This window comes from Caretta caretta, chromosome 2 (genome assembly GCF_965140235.1).
Source record: "Caretta caretta isolate rCarCar2 chromosome 2, rCarCar1.hap1, whole genome shotgun sequence".
Taxonomy (NCBI): Eukaryota; Metazoa; Chordata; order Testudines; family Cheloniidae; genus Caretta; species Caretta caretta.
In genome coordinates, this window is record NC_134207.1 from 35,395,515 (window position 1) to 35,416,015 (window position 20,501).

General features: G+C 38.6%; 1 protein-coding gene and 1 long non-coding RNA gene across 11 annotated transcripts in view; both read right to left on the reverse strand.

The window, feature by feature from the left end:
* The window catches only part of ZFPM2 (zinc finger protein, FOG family member 2), a 507,265-nt gene that overhangs the window by 401,319 nt on the left and 85,445 nt on the right, over window positions 1-20,501 (reverse strand). The gene's annotated exons all lie outside the window — the stretch shown is intronic.
* On the reverse strand, window positions 1,793-15,324 carry LOC142070737 (uncharacterized). Its single transcript, XR_012666688.1, has 3 exons — window positions 15,270-15,324; window positions 10,778-10,822; window positions 1,793-1,839 (listed from the first exon to the last, which is right to left on the reverse strand). It is a non-coding gene; the product is annotated as an uncharacterized LOC142070737 (long non-coding RNA).

The following is a 20,501-nucleotide window of genomic DNA, read 5'->3' on the forward strand; positions in this document are numbered from 1 at the left end:
TCAACTATAAATCTCTATTTTCTTACTTGTATAGGTTTTTAATATAGGTATAATGTATTTTTGTACCGGTGGGCATAGTTTTTGATGGTATAAGTAGTGTTAGACCAAAAAAAATGTATACCTAGGTAGTGTGACAGTCATTATGAGAGACACTTAGGAGCTAATTCTGCTTTGATATGATCTTAAATTCTCATCTGTGACCAATATAGCACACCCCTGGGGTCTCAGCCAACAGTAGCACTGATAGGAACAGTAGTGAAGTGTGAGAACTATCCATGCAGAACTGCTACTTCTTTTTGTGGATTTGGGAATTCATTCCTTGTGAGAAGGACTCACTCTGGGAATCTTGCAGGAAACTCTGCAAGGATTTTCTTAACCCTCTAGCCTTACACACAGAAGGGTGTGATTTCTCCCTAGTTCATCAAAAGCCTCCATTATGATTATGATTATTATAATCACCATCATCATGACAATGCCGTTTCAAAGAGGGCTACATCAAAGTGCACTAATAAACTTTTAATACGTGTCAGCAGGATCTGCACAGATATTTCGTCCACTGCAGGCTAGCAGAATGTAGATTCACAAACCAGCTTGCCACAAACTAATTGTTTGTGTAGAAAAGAATGACTTCATCGTGCACTGATTCATATATCAATGCAAGTGCAAACACTAAAACTACAAATGTGAAATATGTATTAAATGCAAATTTGTAAGACATGTACAGTTAGCTGCTTTCCACATTAACACACTTGTGTCTTTAGTAATAAGAAATCATAGCTACCATATTTTGGATACTGTAATTACAGAAGACCATCATGTATGTCTCTCTTTTCAAGAGCTTAAAACTTTCTAAAAATATGAACATTTGGGCCCAAATTTTGATGCTTCTTTTCAGCACAGAAATGGTTATTTATGGCAAATTTGTTAAAATTTCATTTGAGCATAAATTAAGTGCATTTCAAACTGTAAACAAGTATTCAGATATTTTAACGTATGATGGGCCAAATCCTCTGTTGGTATAAATAGTCACAACTCTACTGAAGTATATGGAGCGGTGCCAATATATATTCACAGAGAATTTGGATCAGTATCTCAAAAACAACATAGAGCTTCAGTGAAGAACTGTGCTGATAAATTGATGACACAAAAACTACAGTATTAACACTTCAAACTTTCCACTAAACAAGCCCTCAATGAGTTCAATGTTTCAATTTGTTTTAAAAGGAATAGAGTGTTAAAGCTGTGAACAAATTTATATTAATTTTTTTAACAACCTACCAAGATGTGGAGCAGGTTCAGAGGAGGATGGGCAACATCTTCATCTATTGCATGAGGTTTAACATCACATCATCGCAGTGCATTGATTTAAGTGGCCAGACATTCAAATTTACACAGCACTTGTGTTTCTTTCACTATATGATCAGCAAAGGTATTTTCTTTTTTCCTCTACTTCATCGATTTTGAAGGAATACTGGGCAGTTTGGTTACACGCAAATCTAACCATAAGTTTCATGGCAAAGATCCTTTTGTTTTCATTTTTATATTCATATTACACCGCTGTGTTGTGAAAATTATAACAAAAACAAAGTGAAAATAGTATTGATTTATTCAGTGTGTAGAGCATCCACAGTGCTACTAGCTTGCTTTACTTTTCTACATTGCAATTAAAAGTAATAGAAGGCACAAGATTAAAGCCCAGAGTTTGGCTATCATTTTAGAACTATTTAAATATACAGATGCTAAATGATCATACCTCAGCTGTATACAACTACTTCAACTCATGTTTCACTTACCAAATATTCTGGTTTAAAACAGAGCAGACTGCTGTTCTGATAACATCTGCTACAACAAATAAAAAAAAAAAAAAAGAGTGTGAAGTCTGATGAATGTTTAAACAGAACATTTTTTATGGATCAGCTAAATCTTTTCTGCTTTTTAATTAAAAGTAAAGAAAATGGAACTTAATTATCCTGTAAAGATTAGCTTGTGGGCATCTTCCTGTAAATTACTTCTAATTGAAAGCAAATTGTCAAGTGACATTCAAAGTACTGTCCTTTAAAACACAGCTGTTCTATTGCTGATTTCAGTGCATTACAGTGCTTTCTTGTTACGATATGGCATATCTGAATATTTTAACAATTTGACTGGTTTTGTATGGATTTCCATTTAGTATATCTTAATCACATTTCCTCCTCCAAAAAATAAAAAAGAAACATTAGCACCCATATTGCACTGCACTCTCTTGAAAGCACTTTCTAAAGCACTTCCCTCAGGTTTAAATTTTGAGGTTTGTTTGGTTAACCACTATTATGTATAGAAATCTAGGTCCATGTGGTGGGTGGCTATCAAAGTTATCCTGTTATCTATTGCCAGTTAGTTATATTATTCTTATTACCGGTTTGTTGACAAAAATACTGTAAATATTTTAAACAAATTCAAATGGTGTCTGTGGTATAAAATATAAATGGCCTTTTGCCTGAATGATTGACTGTGTTTACATTTGTAAAAATAACAGTCTATTTTAATCATATTTAGTAAACATTCTAACACAAAACTATTTAATATTAATATGAGCTTACTAAACACACCATTAAATCAGTCTGATAAATCGTTTAAAAACATTCTGTTAACACCTATTTATCAGTTCAGTAGGAACCACAACCTCAGCCTAAAAACCTGTTATTCTCTTTTATTAGATTCTCCTTGAAACTATGAGATTTTATTTTGATGGATAAGATTTCAGTGCTTTTCTTGTACGTGTGCTTTTCTACCCCTAAGGGAAAGTCATTTCATTCTATAACTATAAAGAACAGATACAGGTGCAATTCTTACGTGTTAGAGTAATTTTTATGCAACATTTGGCATTTTACCATGCTCTTCTCATCTCCCATATTATATATATTGTGACAAAGTTCCTGCTCTATCTTGGTGGGTCTTCTGCTTATTGGCGGATTTGCTTGCCTTGGAGCTTCACGGCAGCCCTCAGCTTGGCCGTTTTTCTGAATTCACAGTCCAGGTAGACTCCTCCTGTGTCTGACCAGGAGTTGGGAGGATTTGGGGGGAACCCAGGCCCACCCTCTACTCTGGGTTCCAGCCCAGGGCCCTGTGGAATGCAGCTTTCTAGAGTGCCTCCTGGAACAGCTGTGTGACAGCTACAACTCCCTGGGCTACTTCCCCATGGCCTCCGCCCAACACCTTCTTTATCCTCACCGCAGGACCTTCCTCCTGGTGTCTGATAATGCTTGTACACTTCAGTCCTCCAACAATCCGTGTTCTCACTCTCAGCTCCTAGTGCCTCTTGCTCCCAGCTCCTCACAGACACACCACAAACTGAAGTGAGCTCCTTTTTAAAACCCAGGTGCCCTGATTAGCCTGCCTTAATTGATTCTAGCAGCTTCTTGATTGGCTGCAGGTGTTGTAATCAGCCTGTCTTAATTGTCTCCAGAAGGTTCCTGATTGTTCTGGAACCTTCCCTGTTACCTTACCCAGGGAAAAGGGACCTACTAAGCCTGGGGCTAATATATCTGACTTTTAAATCTCCTATAGCCATCTGGTCCGACCCTGTCACAATATATTCCCATCTAGACTGTGAGTTTACCCCCTCTTCAATAACAAATGAATTCAGTCTTTTATTGTTTTAAAATACTTTTTTTTACAAGATTAGGCTGAAATGACTGTTTGCATTCCTTTAGAAAGCAATTGTGCAGCTATCATTTATTATTACACCCAAACTATTTCACAGGTAAAAAAAGTTTAGTTAAAAAAGACCAGTCCCACCACAAAAAAAATGGGTATCTACTTTTCTTTTTAAAGGCACCTTATGATTTAGCTTTTAAATAGTTAATTTAAACAAGATATAGTTGGGACTAGCTCTAAATCAAATCCTCCAACAAAGAGCTCCCATGTGTGGATGTATGGGCCTTAAAAGGCAAACAATGTTGTTCTTATCTTTTTTCTTTAACTTTAATATTTAAACAAACACCTTTTTCTAATCTTCCTGTTTTTTACAAAACATATATTGACATGGCTGACCTTTTTTCCCCTGTCTTTGTGTATCTAATGTGATTTTACTGTAGGGCTGTCAATTATTCACACAATTAGCTCAAAAAAATTAATAGTTATTAAAAAATTAATCACAATTAATCGCAGTTTTAATCGCACTGTTAAACAATAGAATACCAATTGAAATGTATTAAATATTTTGGATGTTTTTTCTACATTTTCAAATATATTGATTTCAGTTACAACACAGAATACAAGTGTACAGAACTCACTTTATATTATTTTTGTTACAAACATTTGCACTGTAAAAATGATAAACAAAAGAAATAGTATTATTCAATTCACCTCATACAAGTACCGTAGTGCAATCTCTTTATCGTGAAAGCACAATTTACAAATGTAGAGGGTTTTTTTGTTACACAACTGCACTAAAAAACAAAACAATGTAAACTTCAGAGCCTACCACTCCACTGAGTACTACTTCTTGTGCAGCCAATTGCTGAGAGAAACAAGTTTGTTCACATTTATATTTGCAGGAGATAATGCTGCTCGCTTCTTATTTACAATGTCACCTGAAAGTGAGAACAGACGTTCGCATGGCACTTTTGTAGCAGGCATTGCAAGGTATTTACGTGCCAAACATGGTATGCTAAATATTTGTATGACCCTTCATTCTTTGGCCACCATTCCAGAGGACATGCTTCCATGCTGATGATACTCATTAAAAAAATAATGTGTTAATTAAATTTGTGACTGAACTCCTTGGGGGAGAATTGTATGTCTCCTGCTCTGTGTTTTACATGCATTCTGCCATACATTTCATGTTACAGCAGTCTCAGATGATGATCCAGCATGCTGTTCATTTTAAGACCACTTTCACTGCAGGTTTGACAAAACGCAAAGAAGGTACCAATGTGACATTTCTAAAGATAGCTACAGCACTTGACCCAAGATTTAAGAATCTGAAGTGCCTTCCAGAATCTGAGCAGGACAGGGTGTGGAGCATACTTTCAAAAGTCTTAAAAGAGAAACACTCTGATGCAGAAACTACAGAACCCAAAAAAGAAAATCAACCTTCGCTGGTGGCATCTGACTCAGATGATGAAAATGAACATGCATTGGTCTGCACTGCTTTGGATCGTTATCAAGCAGAACCCATCATCAGCATGGACACATGTCCTCTGAAATGGTGGCCAAACCATGAAGGGATATATGAATCTTTAGCACATCTGGCACATAAATATCTTGCAACATCAGCTACAACTGTGCCATGCAAACGCCTGTTCTCACTTTCAGGTGACACTGTAAAAAAGAAGTGGGCAGCATTATCTTCTGAAAATGTAAAAGTAAACAAACTTGTTTGTCTGAGCAATTGGCTGAACAAGAAGTAGGACTGAGTGGACTTCTAGGCTCTAAAGTTTTACATTGTTTTATTTTTGAATACAATTTTTTTCGTACATAATTCTACATTTGTTAGTTCAACTTTCATGATAAAGAGATTGCACTACAGTACTTGTATTAAGTGAACTGAAAATACTATTTCTTTTATTTTACAGTGTAAATATTTATAAAAAAAATAAATATAAAGTGAGCACTGTACATTTTGTATTCTGTAAAAAGAAAAGGAATACTTGGAGTACTTGTGGCACCTTAGAGACTAACAAATTTATCTGAGCATAGGCGAAAGCTTATGCTCAGATAAATTTGTTAGTCTCTAAGGTGCCACAAGTACTCCTTTTCTTTTTGCAGATACAGACTAACATGGCTGCTACTCTGGAACTTTGTATTCTGTGTTGTAATTCAAATCAATATATTTGAAAATGTGAAAAACATCCAAAAATATTTAGATAAATAGTATTCTATTATTGTTTAACAGCGCAACTAATCACGATTAATTTTTTAATAGCTTGACAGCCCTAATTTATTGTAATCAATTATTTCTCTTGTTTTAGGAAAGTCGTATGCGTTAAACCATAATTGCACTGATAGGAAAATCAAAATTAGAAAGAAAAATGAGAATTTTAACAGGATGGGAATTCCCCACTAACTTTGTATATGTGGATTCATAGCATGTTCACCATGCTTTATCTGAGCAACTTAAAAACAAAAAACAAGAAAGGAAACCATGTGGGCGAATCAATGTTGATCTTTGGCTCTCTTTCCTACTCCCTCACATGAAAGGGAAGGGTGTATAATACTTTATTATTAATAAATTTTGTATTTTAGAAGGAAAGTTACAGGGAAGAGATGAATCTTGCATTTTGTCCTGAAAGCAGTGAGATGTGTGGTCATCTTTATCTCTTGTGAAAAGAGATTATAAAGATTATGTTATATCCCATTAAAAGATTACATTTCACTTCCTATGAAATACACAGCACCCACTTTATCCACTTGACTATACTTCCCAGCTAATATTCATGGAAATATACAGGTGCTGTAACAGACACAGCAGAGCTCCTTTGTTGTAATTTTCTGTAGAGAATGAACTATAGGGAAAGTAATGCCCTGGAGGAGTGCATCTTTTTCCTGATGTGTCCTAGGAGGCTTGTCAGTTCAGCCGCCAGTGCCTGGAAAGTGCAGCAGCTCATGGAGTGGCTTAGTAATTTCATCAGTACACTAAATGGTCCACTCATGCAGACCTCTCTGCATTTGATGGGCGTTTGGGGGATGTATGAGCTACCAAAGCTGAGCCAACTCTTTGGAAAACTTTGTGACTTATTAGTCTCCCAATAAGCTTCATACGGTCTCCCGAAATAGGTCACCATATAGTCCCATTTATGCACTTAATATATTTTTAAAATTTGATTGTCAAGATTAGAAATGTGACCCTGTCCAACAAAAGTTCAGAACAAGGATAGCAAAGCAGTCACTGTGCTTTGCAGGACAGGATTAAAATTCAAAATGATCTGGACAAACTGGAGAAATGGTCTGAAGCAAATAGGATGAAATTCAGTAAGCACACATGCAAAGTACTCCATTTAGGAAGGAAGAATCAGTTGCACACATACAAAATGGGAAATGACTGCCTAGAAAGGAGTGCTGCGGAAAGGGATCTGGGGGTCATAGTGGATCACAAGCTAAATATGAGTCAACTGTGTAACGCTGTTTCAAAAAAAGCAAACATCATTCTGGGATGTATTAGCAGGAGTGTTGTAAGCAAGACACAAGAAGTAATTCTTCCGTGCTACTCTACACTAATTAGGCCTCAGCTGGAGTATTGTGTCCAGTTCTTGGTGCCACATTTCAGGAAAGCTATGGACAAATTCAAGAAAGTCCAGAGAAGAGTAACAAAAATGATTAAAGGTCTAGAAAACATGACCTATGAGGGAAGATTGAAAAAATTGGGTTTGTTTAGTCTGGAAAAGATAAGACTGAGAGGGGACATGATAACAGTTTTCAAGTAAATAAAAGATTGTTGCAAGGAGGAGGGAGAAAAATTGTTCTTCTTAACCTCTGAGGATAGGACAAGTAGCAATGGGCTTAAATTGCAGCAAGGGAGGTTTAGGTTGGACTTTAGGAAAAACTTCCAAACTGTCAGGTTGGTTAAGCACTGGAATAAATTGCCTAGCGAGGTTGTGGAATCTCTATCATTGGAGATTTTTAAGAGCAGGTTAGAAAAATACCTGTCAGGAATGGTCTAGATAATACTTAGTCCTGCCATGAGTGCAGGGGACTGGACTAGATGACCTCTCGAGGTCCCTTCCAGGCCTATGATTCCTCCTCAAAAAAATCATGTGGCCTTGGTAGATAGAAAGGTTTCTATAATATTGTTGTGAATACTGTTATTGCAGAGGTCTATACTGACACCTGTTGGTGCCTCGGCACCCCTAAGGAGCGAAGGGTAGGAAGACAGTCTTTGAATGAATGTGAAGTTTCCTCAGTTTTGTCGGAAAACAAAAAACTGTTGGGAAAGCCTGTACAACTCCTTTCCACACCCTCTCCCCACCTATATGCCCTGTCCCTTTTCAGGGACCCATCTCACAAGTCTATGGTGGATGACAAAGGTTAAACCCCGAGTTTTGTAACCAGGAGGCTCTCCTCATTGTTACTGCGGAGGCCATCACCCTAGAAGAAGTGTCCACTGCATCAAGTGAAGACTGGAATGATATCTTGGCCACCAAGGGAAGCCTAAACTCCTCCCTTGAATCTTCAGGGACTTTCTCAGTAAATCTGGACACTGCATCCCACTTTACGAAGTCCTATTTACTAATAGCACCTGCTAGTTCGCTATGTGCATCTGGAGAGAAGAGATTGAATTTCCCCCCCCCAAAACAAATCAAGTCTCTTGAGCTCTTTTTCTTTGGGAGTTGATTTAAATATCCCCTGCTGTGATCTAACATTGGTAGCTGTTACTACTAATGGGTTTGGGGTAAGATGAGAAGACTTGACATCTTACCTAAGGACATTATAAATCTTGTCAGTGCTCTAGTCTGTAGGAGCTAATAATGAGGTTGGTGTAAGAACATAAGAACGGCCATACTGAGTCAGACCAATGGTCCATCTAGTGCAGTATCCTGTCTTCCAACAGTGGCCAATGCCAGGTGCCCCAGAGGGAATGAACAGAACAGGTAATCATCAAGTGATCCATCCCCTGTTGCTCATTCCTAGCTTCTGACAAACAGAGGCTAGGGACAACATCCCTTCCCATCCTGGCTAATAGTAATTGATGGACCTATCCTCCAGGAATTTATCTAGTTCTTTTTTGAACTCTCTTATAGTCTTGGCCTTCACAACATCCTCTGGGAAAGAGTTCCACAGGTTGACTGTACATTGTTTGAAGAAATACTTCTTTTTGTTTCTTTCAAACCTGCGGCCTATTAATTTCATTTGGTGACCCCTAGTTCTTGGGTTATGAGAAGGAGTAAATAACACTTCCTTATTTACTTTCTCCATACCAGTCATGATTTTATAGACCTGCATCATATCTCCCCCTGTCATCTCTTTTCCAAACTGAAAAATCTCAGTCTTGTTAATCTCTCCTCATATAGCAGCCATTCCATACCCCTAATCATTTTTGTTGCCCTTTTCTGAACCTTGTCCAATTCCCATATATCTTTTTGAGATGGGGTGACCACATCTGCACATATGTATTCCACATTAAGTATTCAAGATGTGGGCTACCATGGATTTACATAGAGGCAATATAATATTTTCTGTCTTATTTTCTATCCAATTCTTAATAATTCCAAATATTCTGTTAGCTTTTTTGACTACCGTTGCACATTGAGTGGATGTTTTCAGAGTGATGTTTTCAGAGAACTATCCACAATGACTCCAAGATCTCTTTCTTGAGTGGTAACAGCTAATTTAGACCCCATCATTTTCTATGTATACTTGGGATTATGTTTTCCAATGTGCATTACTTTGCATTTATCAACATTGAATTTCATCTGCCCTTTTGTTGCCCAGTCACCCAGTTTTTGTGAGATCCTTTTGTAGCTCTTCGCAGTTTGCTTGGGACTTAACTATCTTGAGTAGTTTTGTATGATCTGCAAATTTTGCCCCCTCACTGTTTGCCCCTTTTCCCCTTGTCGGTTCTAGAGAAGCCTCATTAATATGGAAGGCTACTTCCTAGGGCAGCAGCCTGGAGAATGCCTAAAAGCTTGTGTGTGTTCTCTTGCACAAACTCAGCTTGTATGTCCAAAGCCAAAGCCATCCTTCCAAGAAGTTCCTGATGAGAATTAAAATCATCTGGAACCTGAGGAGAAGAGTCCAGGATCATGGGGTCATCAGGCAAGGAGGAAGGAAGGTTAACAGGAGCAGATGGATCCTCCCATGGTAAAATTGGTTCCTCTAGCAACAGTTTCTCCAGAAGAGCCAGTGCTGCAGGAGGAAAAGTGTATTTGAGGACCTTGAAAGGTCTACCTCCATTTTCAGTGGAGAAACCAAAGTCCTGATCCTGCTATTAGTTGCTTATAGGTAGACAGATGTACCCACAGAGCCCCACTGACTTTAATGGGACTCTGAATGGGCACAGCTACTAATTGTGATGGGAAAACAACTAATTACCTTCTAGACATCTAGCTTCTGAGTTTGAAACATCTGGGGTAAAGCTGCTGAAAAATAGAGATAAGCATGCATTCATACCTTAATCTAAATGCTTTTAAAGGTCATGAACACTTTTATTAGAATACAGAATTCTGATTTTTGAACAGTAAAACAGAATTACCTAGTACTGTTTAGTTTTACAAATGCAAAAATCTGCAAAAATATTATTCTCTCTCATTTTTAGTTTTTTTTTCTGTTGTCCAAAGTCAGATCACTCTTTTTAATAATATTTTTAAAAAATCATAATATGATTCATTATATGCATCCCTTTGCCCCCAGATCCACACAGACATATTATCTAAAGGTGTGGACCTCCATGGACCTAATTCTAATCTTATTGCACTTTGTAAATCAAGAGTAACTCCACAGAAACCAATAGAATTATACCTGTTAAAGATCTGTGAGAGCAGAATGAGCCTTATGTGTTTGAGGGGCAAACAGCAGCGTACACACTTGACATGAAATCTACTATCTTCTAAAGTTTCTTAAGAAATCTCTGTTTGACTTCTTCATTTGTGCTCAAAGATCAAAAGAGGGTGGAGTCAAACCTTCCCCTCAGTTTTCAGTATCCTGCCATCTCCAACAGGCAAACCAAAAACAAAAATACAAGTTGTGGAACAAACAATGTTCATGAGTCTATTAACATGTGAAACAAACCACTCTCCATAAAAAAATTATGTAAATTTCTATAAATTCTATAAAACGCTATAAAAAAAGACCAACTTACTGATATGTTTTAAATATCCTCCATTTTATTTGTTTATTTCACCATCTACAAGAAGACACAACACAATAAAATTGCATATATAAGTTATGAGATTGCACTGAATGCTTCATGGCTTGCTCTGAAAAATCATGTCACATGCCACCTTTTCAGTTGTGATGTGTTACTGCAGGCTGAAGCTTTATATTCATGTCACTGTTAGGAATACTACATGCCACAAAATGATGCAAACTTTACTGCTTTCCTCAGAAAATTAACCTCTTGGTAACAGAAGAATAAAGAACCCTGAGTTAAAGTCTTGAAAAAATAATGATGCTCATTTTTAAAATACATTTGTGTGCAATTTTTTGTTCAAAATGTTCATTCTGTAAATGATTTGGGATGTCTGGATTTAAGTTGTTTAAAGAGTGTTTTCAACTATTTTATTTTTTAAACAACGCTTTTAAAAAAAATCACTTCTTAAATTCAAAACTGTAGGAACATAGACTGAAGTTCAGTTCATCCTGTTCAAAGTTGCCCATGCCAACAAACTCCTGTGGTACCCCTTGTCTATGTCTGGCAGGTGGGAGAGGGAACAGTGGTGGAATCTTTGTTCAGAACCACAGCACAAAATGACAGCACCACACTTAAGCAGGGAGGGAGTTGTCTGGCTTGCCAGGGGAAAGTCTATACTGCTGCAGGGGGGAAAGGCTGCAGAAGCAGAGTGGGTCAGTATGGTGACACTGACTCATCCCCCAGGGACCAGAAGGGCAGGGTATTGATAAAGGGCAAGCTCGATGGGAGAAGTCCCTTTTCCCCAGACTGTGTGGAGCCTCACAGTTAACATGCTTACGGATCTGGTAAGGATCCTGGAGAATGTATGTCGTAGCAGACTGAATGTGGCCTTGTTGAGGGCAGCACTTTTGGTAGCATTTTTTGGAGCTTTCGGGATGAGCGAGCTAGTACCTGGGTCTTGTAGAGACTCTACTGGAAGGGCTTTGGATCTGCGGGCTAGACTCTGGCAGGAGTATGCAGTTATATTAAACTTCCTAAAGTCAAAGACAGATCAAGAAAGCTGTACCAAATTCATTTTCTTACAGGAGGGTGGCGAGTCCGGGGTCTGTCCTGCAGAGACTTTGAGGGCATATATAGTGATACGCCTGGGGAGAGATGGGCCACTCTTTACGCATGATGAGAGGAGTCCCCTCAGATGATATCCGTTTGTTACAGTAGTGAGACAGGGACTGATAAGGTTGGGGCTTTCAACCCAGAAATTTGGTTCCCACTCATTCACGAGTGGGGCAGCAACAGCAGCAGCACCGTTGGGTATGGGGGCTGGAGCAGTTCAAGCAATTGTGTATTGGTATTCGGAAATATGCAGAAAGTACATGAGATCCCAGGTGGGGAGTCAGCATTAATTTCTGTTGTGTTTTCGTTCCAGCTGTGGGAATACAGGCCATACAAACAGTGATATGGATCTGAGGGCAGAGTATTGTTTATTGGGCACACAGGCGGATGTCCAGGTTGCTTGAGGGTTTGCAGCTGGGGCTCAGTGATGAAGTAGTGCTGAGCTGGCAAGGAAGGAGGGGCATGTTATGGGACCAGCTGATGCCATTTTTGTACACTGGGCAGGGGGGCGCCTCAGCAAGCACCTGTGGTGCACCTGTAGGGAAATGATTTGGGAATGAGTAAAGGGGTAGCCTTAATGTTTAGAGCTAAGAGGGATTTGAAGCAGATCCTGGAACTTTTTCCAGGAGTAAAAATTGTGTAGTCAGACATGCTTAAACGCAAAGTGTGGTGGGGAGACCCTCCCCCAATCGACAAGGCTAGGAGGTATGTGAATAGGGAGGTGGCCAAATTCATGGTGGTATGAATATGAATATGAGAGAGGGGGGTGGTAATTTTACATCCTGACATAGCATTTGGGGCACCAGAATTGTTCCAGTAGGATGGGGTTCACGTTTTTGGCTGACACTAAAGAGGGCATCAGGAGATGTCTGGGAATCCAGCTGGATATCGGAGGGAGATAGCCAAGCTAATTGCTGGCACCTCCTTGTGGCGGATGTCCAGTGCAGGTACTCCATAGGGAGTGGATACAGTGATCAGATAAATGGTTTGATAAAGGATTTAAAGGAGATGTTTGTTAAAGGAGCAGAATGGAGGGGTTGGGATGTCTATGTCTGGCACAGCAGGAAGCCAACCACCCCTCCCTCCTTTATAACTCACCTTAACCTTAATTCGAGGGAGGGCAGGGGATGGTCAGGTCCCAGCAGCAGGTTGGCTGGAGACCAGGATGGAAAGGGAGGGCTGAGGAAAGCATATTATATAGAGAGAGAAGTGATGATGAATTTACTTCACTGTACACTTATCTTCTGGGTAATCTCAGACAACTAATGATAAAGTTGTCGCCTAATTAAACAATAACCAGTGTCTCCTGTCCTTCTTCCAGTATATCCAGACAAGAGGTCTTCACATCTCCTTCTGCACTGTAAAGGTGAGCTCCAGACTAGCTCTGAACATAACTGGCACAGTGGATAGTATTGGAGCAGGCTGCAGGAGGGGACACTAGATCCAGGCTTGCATAGGTTCAGAGGCTGGGAATTTCTAGTTAGGGAATGTTAAAGCGGTTATGGTCATTATCCAACCTCAGGTGCTTGCAGGATGGATCAAGAATTCCACTCCAATTTTCACATAGCTCTCAGCATGCAAAAAAACCCCACTTTTTTTCAGTGTACATGTTTTGATCTACTCCATTAGATATACAATAAAAAATATTAAATCAAATAATAGAAACCAAGATGAAAATTTTTGTTTTTCAGTAAAGAAAGCATTCAACAAACTGCTACAGTGTTTGTTTCCCAGTATATAAAGGAAAACTACTATAAAATTACTGTACATTTAATGGCATAAAAAAAATCTTAGAATCCGATTCTGCAGCTGTTCTGTCAGTCAGTTGTTAATTAATGCAAAACGGTTTGTGTTTTCCTACACCTTCACTATATTACCAGCATATAACTCATTAATGGAAAGCATTTTTGTATGTATAAAGTTTGAAATTCTTTTCTCTGCAAGTATTCATTGCATACATGAGATGCTATTACGGCAGGGGCGGCCAACCTGAGCCTGAGAAGGAGCCAGAATTTACCAATGTACATTGCCAAAGAGCCACACTAATATGTCAGCAACCCCCCATCAGCTCCCTGCACTCCAACCTGCAGCGCCTCCTGCCCACCGGCAGCCCCACCAATCAGTGCCTCCCACTCCCTCCCCGCACTTCCCACGATCAGTTGTTACACGGTGTGCAGGAGGTTCTGGTGGGGGGCAGGGGAGTGAGGGCATGGCAGAGCAGGGGGTTGAGCACTCCCCGGCACATTGGAAAGTTAGCCTCTATAGAGCTCCAGCCCCGGAGTCTGTGCCTATGCAAGGAGCCGCATATTAACCTATGGAAGAGCCACATGCAGCTCCGGAGCCACAGGTTGGCCACCCCTGTATTATGGTCTTTGTGTATGAAATAATAAGTTACACCAGAGGTTCTCAAACTATGGTCTGTGGACCACCAGTGGTCTGTGAGCTCCATTCAGGTGGTCCGCGGATAGTTTCCTCTAAGTTGCGCGCCTGGGGTGCCGCACACAAGAGAATGAAGGGCCACCCACCTAATTAGTGGAGCCAAGCAGGCATGGCTCCACTAATTAGGTGCCTGGACCCTGGAGAAGATGCACATGTAAGGTGAGGTGGTGGCCTTGGGAGGAATAGATGGGAATACAGTAGGTGGGAGGGGGCAGTGGAGTGAGAAGAGGGGGTGGGGGGAATCTGGGACATACAGGGCTGCGGTGGCCAGAGAAAGAGGCGACTTTCCCCAGCTCCAGGGCTGCCGCAGCAGGGAAGAGAGGCCACCATCGCATTAGAAAGGTAAGACTACTGATATTAAAATATGAATTGCGTGCTTTTATTTGTAGAACAAAAAGCATTAATTATTATAGGTTTTTTTTATATAGTGCTTTTATCCAAAGCCCTTTACAATAGTTAGCTAACAATACAAACAACATTTGGAAAGATCATTAAGTGGTCCACCGAGCCCCTCAGCAATTTTCAAGTGGTCCGTGAAAAAAAAAGTTTGAGAACCACTGAGTTACACAGATGTTCTACAAATTTAACTTTCACCATCAGGCTTGCCTTAGGTGTACTCCTTTCACAAACACAAATTTTCACAGGATTCAAGCTCACACTGCAGTTTGAGTGCTGGGTTTACATTAATGAACAGATGCACACAGCAATCAAGAATAGCCATGGAGAAAATCCCTTTTGCCCTCTGGAAAGACTGCTTACATTCACAGATGGAAATCAAATATGGCCTTTTTTTAAGAAAGCAAAGATTGTCACCATTTTGTTATCAGTTCCAAAGCACAAAAACAGCACAGGATAAAACTTACACAAAACATTCCATGTATATATACTTAGTGTATTTATACAATGCATAATAATTCTTCTCTCCTCAGCAATCCAATTATCAAATTACCTGAATTTTCTGGAGAATTTCTGTTTCTGTTTCCACTCTCCTTTTCACTAATACATGCTCTCTACGAAAAATATTTTTCTTTTAATAATTTTGAGCTATAAGCATAAATAATAACTGGTTAAAACAAACCTTGCAAATAAAAGACATATGAAAATCATGGAGAAAACTATGTATTTAATATGCTTTCATCAACAATTACAAAAAACAGTTTTTGTAGATTTTAAGAAGATGTACTTTCTCCCCCCCCCCTCCCGCCCCAGAGAACAATACACAGTGTCCATCTAGGTTCTTATATGGCACCATCATATCAATATCTAAGCACCTTGATAGTAGCTAAGCACATGACAAAGTACTGTAATTACACACCCTGTTGAATATGGTCCAAGTAATTGTGTAGAATACCATGTAATTGATGATCCCAAAAGTCAGAGTTCAACTGAGGTTCTCCTCTCTTCATAAGCATATTGTTTGATAGTTTTATTAGGCTGTTTTCATATAACAGGACATTCTTGAAAGAGAAAACACAGCTGAATAACTATTGCATAAACTATTTAACAATTCAATCACATTTAACAATTCTGAATCTATACGCTCTAACGAGCCTTCCTTCTTTATAGATGACACTATCCATGATGAAAAAGTTCAAAATTGAGATCTGTACCTTTAAAGCAAAGTAAGTGCCTCTAGTAGGGGATCACCATAAAAAAAAAAAAAAAAAAAAAAAGATGGCTTGCATTCAACACCCCAGCAGGTTTGTTCAGGACTCCAGATAAACACACACATACACACACTTCAGAGTTCAACACTGATCTGACTACTAGTGTGATTTTGGGCGCCTGTTTGCAGATGCAGTAGAGTTATCAATGCGAACAGACACACAATCCGGGTCCAATGTCACTTCTCCTCATTATGTTAATAGTTAATACATGCAAATGAAAACACTCTAGCAATTTGATTTCTTTGAAGATAGTTTGCATATTGTCTTAGCCATAATGACTGTACACTTCCCTCAGCCTCGATTTATGCAAGGGTAGTTTAGTTCATTTTTATCAGCTCAAGTTCATTTTAGCTGCTACTGGAATGTATGTGCGTGTTTCTTTTTTACCTTTCACCTAATTACCATTCAGGTACCATAAGCAGATTTTTCATGCTATTGGTGTTTTTCTTAATTAAGAAACAAATGAATTCTCCCTAGCAAAAAAGATGGAACAGCAGAATGAGATGCCAGAGGCTGATGTTCTGCTTCTTAATTGAAGCTGTTTCATTGTTAGGTATCTGTTGTGAGGGGGCAGAAATGTCATGAGTTTACTGTGAATAGTATAAAAATAACAGCATAAATGGTACTTTTAAAATTAAGAATGAATACAGGAATAGCAGCTTTACAGGCATGGCTTCAACCAAAATGTTCTCCCTTTCTCTACTGGAATAAATTCTTTAAATATAAATTATTCCTCACATCTGGAAAGCCCCAGGTTCTAATCCCAGCACAGAGTGAATCCTTTCTTTCTCTTTTGTCTATTGTCTTCGCTCTGCTTTTGTGTGTATGTTGTTCAATTTAACAGGTACCCACATTTATCAGGGAAAGGAATTTTGTATTCTTTCAGCAAAATATTTCTTTTCCTTTTTAAAAAATCCTCACTTTTCCTTCCTACATGTACCAGGGTGTTCTTGTGTAATCAGTGCTGTTAGCACTTAGTACAATTTAATAGCAATGTGTCATCCAGGACAATATTGCTGTACTTTACCATGTAATCTAGGACTTTGGAGGATCAAGGCCTCTTAGGAATGTTGCATTATCTTCCTAAGAAACTATCCTATATTTAGGGTCACAGATAGTCCTTAAATTGTATGACAAATCTTGATGATGCCAAAGGGAGTTTCATTCAGAGACACAATATTTGGCCCTTAGAGTTTGTAATTGTAATATAGGGCCAAATTCTGCTTTTAATTAAAATGGTTATGGTATAAATTCAGAATAACACCACTAATATCAGATTTATAATGAATTATAAATAATTATGTATTATTATAAGTAGGATAGAATATAATGCTAATGCAACTTTATTATTTAAGAAGAAAAGGAGTATTTGTGGCACCACGGCTGCTACTCTGAAACCTATTATTTAAGAATCTGTCTTAAAGTCTTCTGAGAATTTGAGACCCAATCCTGCAGTTCTTTGTGAATGCACAACCCATATGTATTTCTATGAAAGTCAGGCAAGCATAACATCTAAAGGATCGAGCCTGCAGAAATTAGGTTGTTTTTCTCTTCAGACATATTGTTATTTTGTGAAAGGGTGAGGGGGTTGTCAGTAAGAGAAAAAAAAATTAAAGTTTTTTTTCAGTATAGTATTATCTAGTTTGAGATAATCCATATCTTACTGAAGGGAGAAACTAAATATTGTCCTGAAGAAACATATCTTTTATAGAAAATGAAAGCTTTTGTTTGTCTGCTTGTGTTTTTATAGTATTTTGGACATGTGAATGTGGGATTATTTTCCTGTTTATCAGTGCTAGCATGCAATAGGTTTCACCATTACCAATCCCAGAACTACATACTGTAGATGTAGATTATGTGTCATAAAAGCTGATACATGTATTTGGAAATGGAAACTATGGAAATAGTGTGAGAAGGTCTTGTTTCCCTCCCACTTCCTTCCTTTGAACATTGCTGGATGTTAGGGGTTTTTTTTTTCCTTTCTCCGTTGAGCCGTACAGAGCCAAATTCAACACATACAACACTTCACTAGTATGCTGCTCCCATCCATTAATCTTCATTTTTTCCATGAAAAGGAACTAAAATTTCAAAATTTCTTCATCTTCAAATAAGTAAAAATGCCAAAACAGATGAAAAGTTACAGGCCTGAATCTCTTCTCATTTACAATCAAACAACCAGTACTCTTACTCTATACCATTGTGAGAGGAAAATCAGGACTGATGTGTCAGTTGTTTAGTAACTAATTACACACAGTTGTAATCACTGCTTACCAAAGAAACACTATACTGGTAGTCTCCATAAAATAAAATAGCAAACCTCTCTTAGTTTTTTACCCACTGGGCTCTCGCTGCTGCAGTCTTAGCTACATTTTTTCCCCTCAATCAGTCTCTGACCTCCTCACTTGGTGTCCCTGCCAAATTCTTGGCAATGGAAGTGAGGGGGAAGAGGCCATACCATAAGCGTGTTGATAATGAGGAGATAGAAATAGCAAACCAGCTGGGTTGTCCTAATAAAGTATGTCTGGGATCCAGAGACACAACAACTCTCTGTTCAGGTCATTGTTCAGCATTTTAACCTCTTGCATTCTGCTTTGACCTTTTCAAAGTCTCCATTCAAGCCTATTAAAGTGTATTTGGAGAATCCACTCTGATTTCAATAAAACTTATTACCGGCTTCTAAATGTATTAAAGGTGACCTCAAAGGACTTTTTAAAAATTGGTTTCTGTCCTTTTTGCTTCTTTATGTTGTACAAAGAGGGCTTGGACATTTTTTCACCTACTTGTTAGTTACCTGAGAATATCAGGAATGTCAAATCTGGTCTCCCAGTTTTGAGGAAAGACTTCTTGAGAGTCTCAGATGCAGTTTAAGAGCTATCTCAACCCTTACTTTAATGGAGATATTGAATCATTAACAAAGTTAAATACGTGCTAAACAAATCCTTCAGAAAAACCTTCAGCAACCATAAATCAGTATAACTCCATGCCAATTCACACCAGTTCTATTCAGTAGTGTAAAGAAACCTTTCCCCTCTCAATTGCTCTACTTATGCTATCAAATTCCTGTGACATAACAATTCTCCATTTGTCCACAGAGTTCTAGAGTAGTCCAGACCTGAATTTCTGCTGTAAAGTAAAATCAAGCAGGAAGAAAAAATAAACTATACAAGAACAAAACTACCACCGCCTTTTTCATAAATCACTAACAAGCAAAAAATAAATAAATAAATAAAAAGGGTACAATCCCATTTGTTCCTTTGCAAGTCACCTTTCAAGAAAAATGGGTACAGCTCAAGTATCACTTGTTATTAGTTGTCAAAGGAGACTCCCTTCACCAACAGCTGGCCCTACAAAATCCAGGTGAATTACCACTAGTAATAAAACACTAAGGGTGAAATCCTGGCCTTTACAAGTGCAAGTTTTGCCACTGAAAATATTTTTGTAAGAAAAGGATGTGATAAAAGACTTAGAAAAATTAAACCCGATGTACATCTTACATTATACAACTAAACAGAAATTATAAAATAGGGTCCCAATCCTTGAAGGGAAACATAGGGCTTCGGTTTCTGTATCCACTGTAGCAGGCCATTTTCACACCACATGTGGTGTACAAGCAGGCTAACCATGAAGGAGTGGCCACTCCAGTGTTTACACCTTACCCAATACCTATTCACTCGTTGCTTGCTATTGCCTGTGCAGCAAAACAAATGAGGATGTTGGTGACGTTAATGCTGCAGGCCTAATAACCTGTCCTTAATGGTATTGCAGCACAGTGTTTTGTCCAAAAGTTAAAGGTTTATATTTTCCTGGTTTTGACTGTCCTCTATTACAATTATATGGTCCAAAGGACAGAGATCTCGCTTTCTTAATAAAGCACCATTTTCACCAGCAAGAAAATATCAGTAATATACCAAAAATAGCTGTTAAGGTCAGTAAATATACAGTACTATGGGTTGCCTCTATAGTAGTTGGGAATGGGATCCAGAAGACCTGGATCCTATTCCCAACTCTGCCACTGGGCTCCTGGGTGACCTTGAGCAAGTCACTTACCCTCTCTGTGCCTCTGTTTCCCCATCTGTAACAGGATAGCTAGCGAGCTCCTTTGTAAAGGGGCTTTTTGATCCACTTCAGGAAATGTGCTGTATGAGAGCTAAGTATCATTGTTATTATTAACCAAATACTAAGGGGAAAACACACACACACACCCATGACCACACAAATTTCACACCAAAAGCTAACCAGAACAAAGAAAACAAAAACCAAACTCCATGTGTACATACTGGGATGATGATTGCTCCATAGGCAGAGGATATATAACCCTAGGACATACACATACAGCACGTCCTTTCATTTAGTGTGCAGAGTTCCACCACCCCGTACAACAGGGAGCTATGAAGAAACATATGATCAGAATAAGGTATGTACCCAAATAATAATTACCAACAGTATATTGCACTACATTACAAATGTATGATTTTGTATCATGTACAATGCTTTACCATTGAGTATGCTTAAAA